At 41.6% G+C, this 8060-nt stretch overlaps 1 long non-coding RNA gene across 1 annotated transcript in view; it reads left to right on the top strand.

Moving 5' to 3' along the window:
• The first annotated feature begins 251 nt into the window (after positions 1-251).
• Positions 252-8060, top strand: part of LOC310902992 — a 72822-nt gene continuing 65013 nt past the window's right edge. Inside the window, exon 1 of the long non-coding RNA XR_014587192.1 lies at positions 252-710. This is a non-coding gene — a long non-coding RNA (uncharacterized lncRNA). The remainder of the gene's footprint in view (positions 711-8060) is intronic.

The following is an 8060-nucleotide window of genomic DNA, read 5'->3' as shown; positions in this document are numbered from 1 at the left end:
TGAATAAACAAAGCATTTACCTCTTGAGCGCATTTTACAGTGGAGTTGTTGCAAAAGTGCCTCTGTAGACATACCTAACATACCTTTGAGCTTGCTAGCTGGCAGGATTTTAGCAGCACAGTAACCACAGTGTAAATAAAGGTCAGTGCAAGGCAACCAGTGTAATGCCCAAGTAGTTTTTTGGGTGGGATTTGCTGTTTGTGCTGTGCTTGCCTAGCTGCGCTACCAGCTGTACGCAGGGTGTAGAGGAGGCTGAAGAATCCCTATTTTAGCTTTTTCCTTCCAAACAGCCCACACGGTCATGTGAATATCTTAGTGTTTCCCTGCACTTGTCTGAGTGGGCTGACCATCGTGATTCACACTGTCCAAATTAAAGCACTCCATGTGCCTGGATGATGTTGCCGATACCATCCTGTAGCTGCCTGTGATGTACAGTGTTTGGTTTTCACCTGCTGGCCTCCATCAAATGGCTTTGAGAAGCTGGGCTGGGGATCCCAGCCTGCTGAAGACAGGGGGCAGGCTGCGCCTTTGCTGGGAGCTGTGGCCGTGGCCAGGCAGAGAAGCTGCTCTGTGAGCGGGCAGTCGGGAGCTGAAGAAGGAGGAGGCCCTAGTGGGGGCATGGAGACCGTCCCTAAAAAGGACTCTAGGATTTGTTGCAGTCCAGAAAGTCACTGAAGAATCAAGTCCAGAAGAAGAGACCTGCCCTTGGAGTGAGTGGTTCAGTGGGCAGGGGGGGCCTAGGGTGTGGTCCCTTTCGATTGTCTTCCCTACTCCGACTCTTCTAGCTTTTTTTATTTGTTTGTTTTCTGATAGAACCTAGACTTCTTGACCTTGAAGACTGTCTTCTAAAGAAAACTTGTGGCTCTTTAGAAGGCTCATTTTCACATGACCCAGCTCAAAGCTTTGGCCAACCTCAGGCCCTTCTCCAAAACAGTTCCGAAAACATCATCATTGCATTTGCTTATTCTCATGACTGCACTTTCCTTGTCTTGTGACCGTACCATGCTGATAGTTTGGAAACACCCAGCACTGTAACAGCTGTTACAGGAACTGCATCTCCTGCTGTTAAACCTTGTCTCATGTACATTGTCATGCTCTTTGTCCTCTGTGATGCTCAACTCCATGTTCTTGAAGCCCAGTCTGAAGGAACGTCTTCAGTAGGTAGCATTCTGCCTTTTAATTTCCGCTTACTCTTGTTTCCCCTTTAGCTAGTTTATCTGATTTATACTTTTTATACTTTTGCTGACTTTTGCCACTTTTTCCAGAGTAGCATATGTAGTGCTTTGGCAAATGGTTTATTAAAATCGAGATGGATTATACTTACAGCATTTTTCATGGGAATAAAATAGATAAGAAAGATTTTGGACTCTTGTGACATGATCTGTCTTCTGTAATTCATTTGATCTCCTTTTGTTTTTCAGTTTTCTTCAAGATTTGTGTGAAAGTTTTGTGTGTTATCTGTAGATGACTGATGGGTCAATACTACCAAAATGAGTTTCTTCCCTCCGTCTTTCTTCTCAAGTGTAGGCACCATATTTGGTTTTCTTCAGTCATGTGGTACTCCCTCATTTGATGGATTTATTTAATATCCATGCTATCACACTTGCAATTTCATGTACCAGTTCTTTCGGTGTTCTGTGATTAAGATTATTCTGCTACCTAGACTTGACAGCAATAAGCTTTTTGGATTTTACTTCCATCTCAGTAATTTTTGTCTCTGAGAACTCATTAACTGTCACATGTCTGGTCCACTGTTCAGTATCAGTTTCTTTATTTTTTCAATTAATGTAAATACTAAGTTATTCTGGGAGCTGTAGCTACATTTCATGTGAATTCTACCCTACTGTGGTTAAAAACTTCATGATTCTTTTTTTTTATTCTTTTTTTATTTTTATTTTTTTTAACATAGGGCTAAAGGACTATCTCATGCTCTATATTCTTTCTTCAGTCTTTCTGGTTCATTTTCAGCAATACTACCTTCATCTCTCTGTTTCTTGAACTCTGAGGACATAGGTGCTTGTGAGGTTTTATCTTGACATCAGAGTGAAATCAGCAGTTACCTTTTTCCAGGGATAAGTTCTCTTCTGGAGCCTTCTCTTCTAAGACTTCTTCCTTTATAATCAGCAGCTTTAGCACTGCTTCCTTCAAGAAATTCAACTTGACTTCACATACTTCATGGATTATCTCCACTTTTTTAATGAAATTGTGGCAGTAAAGGAAGTGATTGTGGGACAGCAGACTGATGATGATGTCTTGCAAATAAAAAAGATGATGAGAGAAAGTGCATGCACCTCTATGAAAGTACTGTGGACCACGGACAGAGCTTTTCATTATACTGAAGCTATGTACTTCCGTTAGCGTTGGCCCTTTTGTGACCTATGGAGGTAGAGGCCCAAAGTTTCAGAAATACTCCAGAGCAGCTCGTCGTGGAGCAGATCACAAAGTAAAACCAGAATTTTAGAGTGTTTCTGTGGAAGAATGTGAATGCATTGATCTACCTTTACAGACTTTTTTTCAGAAGACCAGCAATTAGAGGCTTTGCAGACTTTTAATGTCAGCTTTTTCTTTCTGAGGAAACTTCATATGTAAAGAATGATCTGATCTTGGGGTGGGTGCAGAAGAAGCATGCCTTTTCAAAAATATTAGCCGTCTCTAATTGCTCTGTGCCCAGGCCCTAGCTGTACAGCGAGAGCTGAATTACTCTTAACTGCAACCATCTAATTTTTTGTGGTCAACTCACGGACCTTTTGTTACCTTCTGCAAGCAGATTAAAGCCACAAAGCAGCAGGGAGATGTTTTTAGTTTCCATGTGGTGTTTTTGTGGAAACACAGAAATTAAGAAAGGGTACCTTGCTTAAAAGGACACGGAAACAATTGCAAGTGGGATGCTGCATTTGTTAGCTTTACTGTAGGTCTGGTCTGCCGCTGTCTGTAGGATGCATTCACTGTGAACCATCCATACAACAAACTTGTGCCTCGAGGGTGCCTCGAGGAAGAGGATGAGGGCTTTATGGTACCTGCCTGGTCATGGGTCATCTCTCTGGCCTGGTTTGGTGTTGCTAGCATCCTGCAGGGTCTGCCAGCTGGCCTTTCTTCTGGAGGTGAGCAGCTACTGCTTGTTGCAAGAGGAGGTTGGGAAAATAGGAGGCAGTGCTGAGCCACGGGAGGAAGGTGACTGTGTCTCATGTCCTGGCATTGGAATACAACTTAGGTTTCAACTATTGGTGTGTGATCTGTCCAGACTACAAAGCAGGATGGGAGGGCTGGCTTTGTGAACTGCTCCGTTCTGGTGGGGTTTGGTAGCTCCATGGCTCTGTGCTTCAGACTCAGCTGTGCTGTTCCCAAGTCACCTCAGCAGTGCTGCTGTTACCAGACGTGGCCTGACCTCGTGAGCCCTGGAGGTGCCACTTGGGTCTATGAAGTGATGCTTGACTTTGTGGGGAGCTTCTCAGGTTGGAGCACCTGACACAAATCCAGATTTTCATGCTCTGCTAATGCTGAGTTAACCACTCTTCCTGGAGTGGAGTGCTGGAGAATTCAATGCAGATCCACCCGTGTCTTTGCAAGTGTCAGTACAGGTCTGATAGCACCAAATCAGGGCAGGAGGCTAGTCCCTGTGAACTGAGCTGCCTCCAAATGTATTACAATTTTGCACAAGTTACACCATATTCCCTAATACCTTATGAAGGTTCATGTATCTTAACCTCAGTTTTATTGCAGCAAATGGAGTTTAGTTCCAAAAATAACTGGCTGGGAAAAGCAGTGTTCCCAGACCAAACAACACATGCTGTAACATAAAGGCAAGTTGAATTAGCTGGAGCTGCATCTGTAGTAGATGGCTGTTTTGTCTTACCAAGATTCAGTGTATGTGAGATTTTTTTTTTTTTGAGATGACATTCAGTATATTTATGGAAGAAGTTTCTGACAGGTAGAGGTGAGCCTATAGCAAGAGCTTAAAGATGCATGTTTTTAGCTGTCTGTTTTCTTAGGATTCAGGAAAGGAATAGTTTGATTATGTGTTTCTGTACCATGATCATGTTATACAAATGCAAGGTAATCTTCAAGCTGCATACTTATGGGGAGTCAACAGAACTTAATGGAATTTCTCCTTTTTTCACTGTAAGATGCAATCTACTTTCTTCTTATTTTCAGGATTGTCTGAGAAAGCAAATCTAGCCAGCTCCCTGCTGTTGCAGGTACCCTGTACCCATTGACAGTACCCATGATCTCTGACTCTTCCTGTTTCACACTAGATTTATGTCTTACATTGTTCTGCACTACATCTGAAGATTGTTGTGGGATGGCAGGAAGGTTTGCATCTGTGGTAAATGTGAGCATGAAGAATGGGTGATTTGTGATTGCAAAAAGAATACAGCTACTTGTTTTCTATTTGATCATTAAAACATGATCTCAGCATGTAATACACACTTGAGGCATACCCCTCAAAACATGAGTTGAAGTCATTGCTAAATTTTTGTACTTTTTTTCTTTTATTCTATCAATATTTACTCAGCTTCATGTGGACTGAATCTCAGCCACACAGCTTAGCAATTAGCTGTTCCCCTGGATGATTCAGTCAGACGTGTAAGGGAGAACATGATGAGAAATTGCCACCAAGAGTGTTGTAGCACACATCTTCTTCATGTATGCATTGACAGAAATGGATATCCAGGAAGGAATCTCCCTGTAGGAGCTCTCAGCTGAAAATGTTTCTTTTACAGGTGCCTGTAACTTGCTGTGAATAAAGGGATATGAGGCATCTGCAATGCTGTCAATTCTAGAGACTTAAAATATGGAAATGGATGACAACTACTTGAAGTCTGTATAGGTGCCTTTTTTTCTTTTTTTTTTTTCTTCCCTTTTTGGTTGGGGGAAATGGTGGAGCAGTTCTGTGAACACTACTAAGGCTCAGTTTCTGGAGTGGCACTGGATTTGATAAAACCCTTGAGAAACCCACAGTTATCTGCAGGATTCAATAGTACTGAGAAGCTGATTATGTAAAAGATATTTAACAGGCTGGAAAGGATGGGCAGCAATGTTTGTTCTCTTTCATTAAAAAAGAATCAACAGCAGGATTCAGAACTTAGTGTTTTGCAATTTAGAAGTTTTAGGCTATGTTAACAAATTAGAAGATTAAATTACAGGAGTACTTTGATTAAAAAACAAAAACAAACAAAAACAAAAAACAAACACCACAAACCAACTAAAAAAAGATGGTAATGTAGGATATTATAATGTTGTTTGTCTGAAAATATCACTTTGATATATAAATGGTATAATTTATGAATGAAAAGTTGCCGAGTTGTATTTATGTTAGTGTGAGAATTTCATTTTGCTTCCAGTTATGTTTACTGGAGGCCATCACAGTTTGTACAAGCAGTTCCTTGTGTGTGGGATAGTGACTAATAGGGTGACTGTTACTGGTATATGTGTATGGAATCTCTTAGTTTGAATGATTTAGGTTTATTATTAAAAATGTAGAATTACATTTTTGCTTAAATAGATAAACATAACCTCAAGGAAATAACATTTTTTACTATGTGGTAGTATCTTTTGTCTTAGACCAAAACTTGCAAACATTTTTTTTTGTTTTTTTTTTAAATCTGATTTGCTCTTAGTTAAGTCTCTGCTCTGTAATGTTTAGATTGCCAGAGACCATGGGGAATATCTTTTTCTGTTGTAATTAAAATTGAATAGGGTCATGTTTATGTTACGTCTTTGAAAGCCTGTCTTTGAAAGCATGCAAGAGAGCCCCCTTCAGCAAGGGATATGCTGTAGGCAGGTGTAGCATATAATGATACAAGAACATGTTTTTTAATGTAGAAAACTTAAAGACCAAAGTTTGACAACAGCAGAGAGAACTGAAATTACAATTTCTAGGCAAATGTACTAACCTAAAATCTGTATAATTGTTAATGACATGAGCACAATAAAATAAAGGTAAAGAATCGCAAAATCTCATCAACCAAATGTTCTGAAATGGTTGGAGGGAAAAGGGATATTGTGCGGAGCAGAGTGGATCATTATTCAGACATTTGTGATCTCTCCAGCACAAACTTTGGTCTGTGCTGCCACTGAGGTTAACATTGCGTAGCCTTTTACAGTCTCAATGCTGCAAACACTTGAGAAATTTACGGTTACATTGCAAAGCTGACCAGGTTATAAGTTCATCAAGTGCAAGTTCACCCCCTGCCCATCCCTAAGAGCTAAAACCAAGGGTTTTATTTCTGGCACTAATTTAAGAGAGCTCATTCTGTTCTGCTGCTCCTTAACATGCCCAAAGCTCTGTGTTGCTGTTGTTTGAGCCATTTTTCTTTCTTTTCCTGCTCTAATTCCTCATGGGTGATGCCCACACCATTTAACTTCTGCCCAAGATTTGAGAGTCTGGATACTTTTCAGCCTGTTTTTTTTTTTTTTTTTTTTTCAAAAGTCTGTGTTTTTGCACTTGAATGCTGCTCAGCATTGCAATGAGTGTCCACAGCAATGATTTGGTTGTGGGGGGGCTGCAGTGGTGGCCTTTGAGAAGAGGCTGGGTCTTGTTGGGCACAGCTGGATCCAGCCAGCTCCAGTGGTTCCACTGCAGGGCACGGCTGGGCCCTCGGCTACTGGTGTAGTGCTTTTGTAAAAGCGTATTTAAAAAGAACAGAAAATGCCAGACAGATTGAGGGAAGGAGAAAGAGTGAGAAACAGCAGAGAAAACCGAGGTTGGAGAAGGAGGAGGAGGAGCTGCTTCATGGTGCCTAGCTGACACTCCCTGCAGCTGATGGAGGAGCCCATGCTGGAGCCAGAATGGTTCCTGAAGGCCTGCAGCCTATGGGGAGAGCCCATGACAGAGCAGAGAAGGTGCGAGAGGGAAGGAGCCACAGGGAGAACTGTGCTGTACTGCCTGCAGTGCCCTGCTGCTCCCCCTGCACTGCCCTGGCCTGGTGGGGACTGGGGAAGGAGGCAGGGAAGGTGTTACTTCAATGTCTGCTTCTCTTGGCAATACATTGAATGAATTTTTCCTTGAGTCGAGCCTGGCTTGCTTGTAAGTGGTAGATTTTGTTGGTTTGTGACAAAGGACCTCTAGTAGTTAAAAATGTCTTTTCTAACATTGCACTGCCTTCAGTGAGCTTATGGCTGGCATTAAATGTACAAGTGTCTGTTTGCATGATTTGGACTTTGAATTTAAGTGCTGTTTCTCATAGTTTCAGTATAAAACAGGATGAGACATTAGGGATGTTTGCAACACGAAACAGATGGCTGTTGCTTTGGAGGAAGCTAGTCAGAGAACTGCAACTCAGTCTAATTAAGCAGTTGACAGGTTGAGTCTCTCATCTTTTCTGAGCAGTCTGCAGCAAAATTTAAAACCTTAATCCTGGAAATAGTTAATTATAAGCATCATTTTGGCCGTGCAGGTTGCTTCATTGAACCAAATGGGATTTCTCCAGTAAGCATTCACTTGTGCTGAAGTGTTTCCAGGTTTTGCATCTGTAATCTGTAAAGATCTTGTGTAAGGTATTTGAAGCTCAGGCATGTCAAAACTAGTCCTCGGAGAGATATAGATGCTTTCTTAACTGCCCCCCCCCCCAAGCTTTGTCAGCCCAAGCCCACTTTGATGATATCTATCTAGACTGCACCACAGAGGGTGGTCAGTAGGCAGCTCCTGTGGTTCTGTCCTGACTAGCTGCATATACAGGTTTTTCAAAAGTATTTCTGCTTCTAGCAGGACTTCCAGAGGCACCAGGACACGTCAGTTATTTAACCACCAGGTGTTTGAAAAGAGGATAGGCATTTCAATTACTAAAAATGCTCATAATATCCACAAGGTGCCTCTGCATCTTGTGAGTACAGCTGAAAGCTTGAAATGAGAAAAAAGCCTAGGTAACTTTCAGCATTTTAGGATGTCTGACAAAGATTTTGAAACAACCCTGAAAATGTTTGTTGAGTCGGATGCGTTGCTTCAGTTTTGGGTGGGAGAAGGTGTTTTGTTCATAGAAGGAAGCAGTTACGGTACAGAAGAAGAATGAAACAACATGAACTTGTGTTTTCTGTTCTCCTTTGCCTTTGAAAAGTGTAGG

This window comes from Anser anser (assembly GCF_964211835.1).
Source record: "Anser anser genome assembly, chromosome: 1".
Classification (NCBI taxonomy): Eukaryota; Metazoa; Chordata; class Aves; order Anseriformes; family Anatidae; genus Anser; species Anser anser.
Note: the sequence above shows the minus strand (reverse complement) of the source record. Positions and strands in the feature narration are given on the sequence as shown.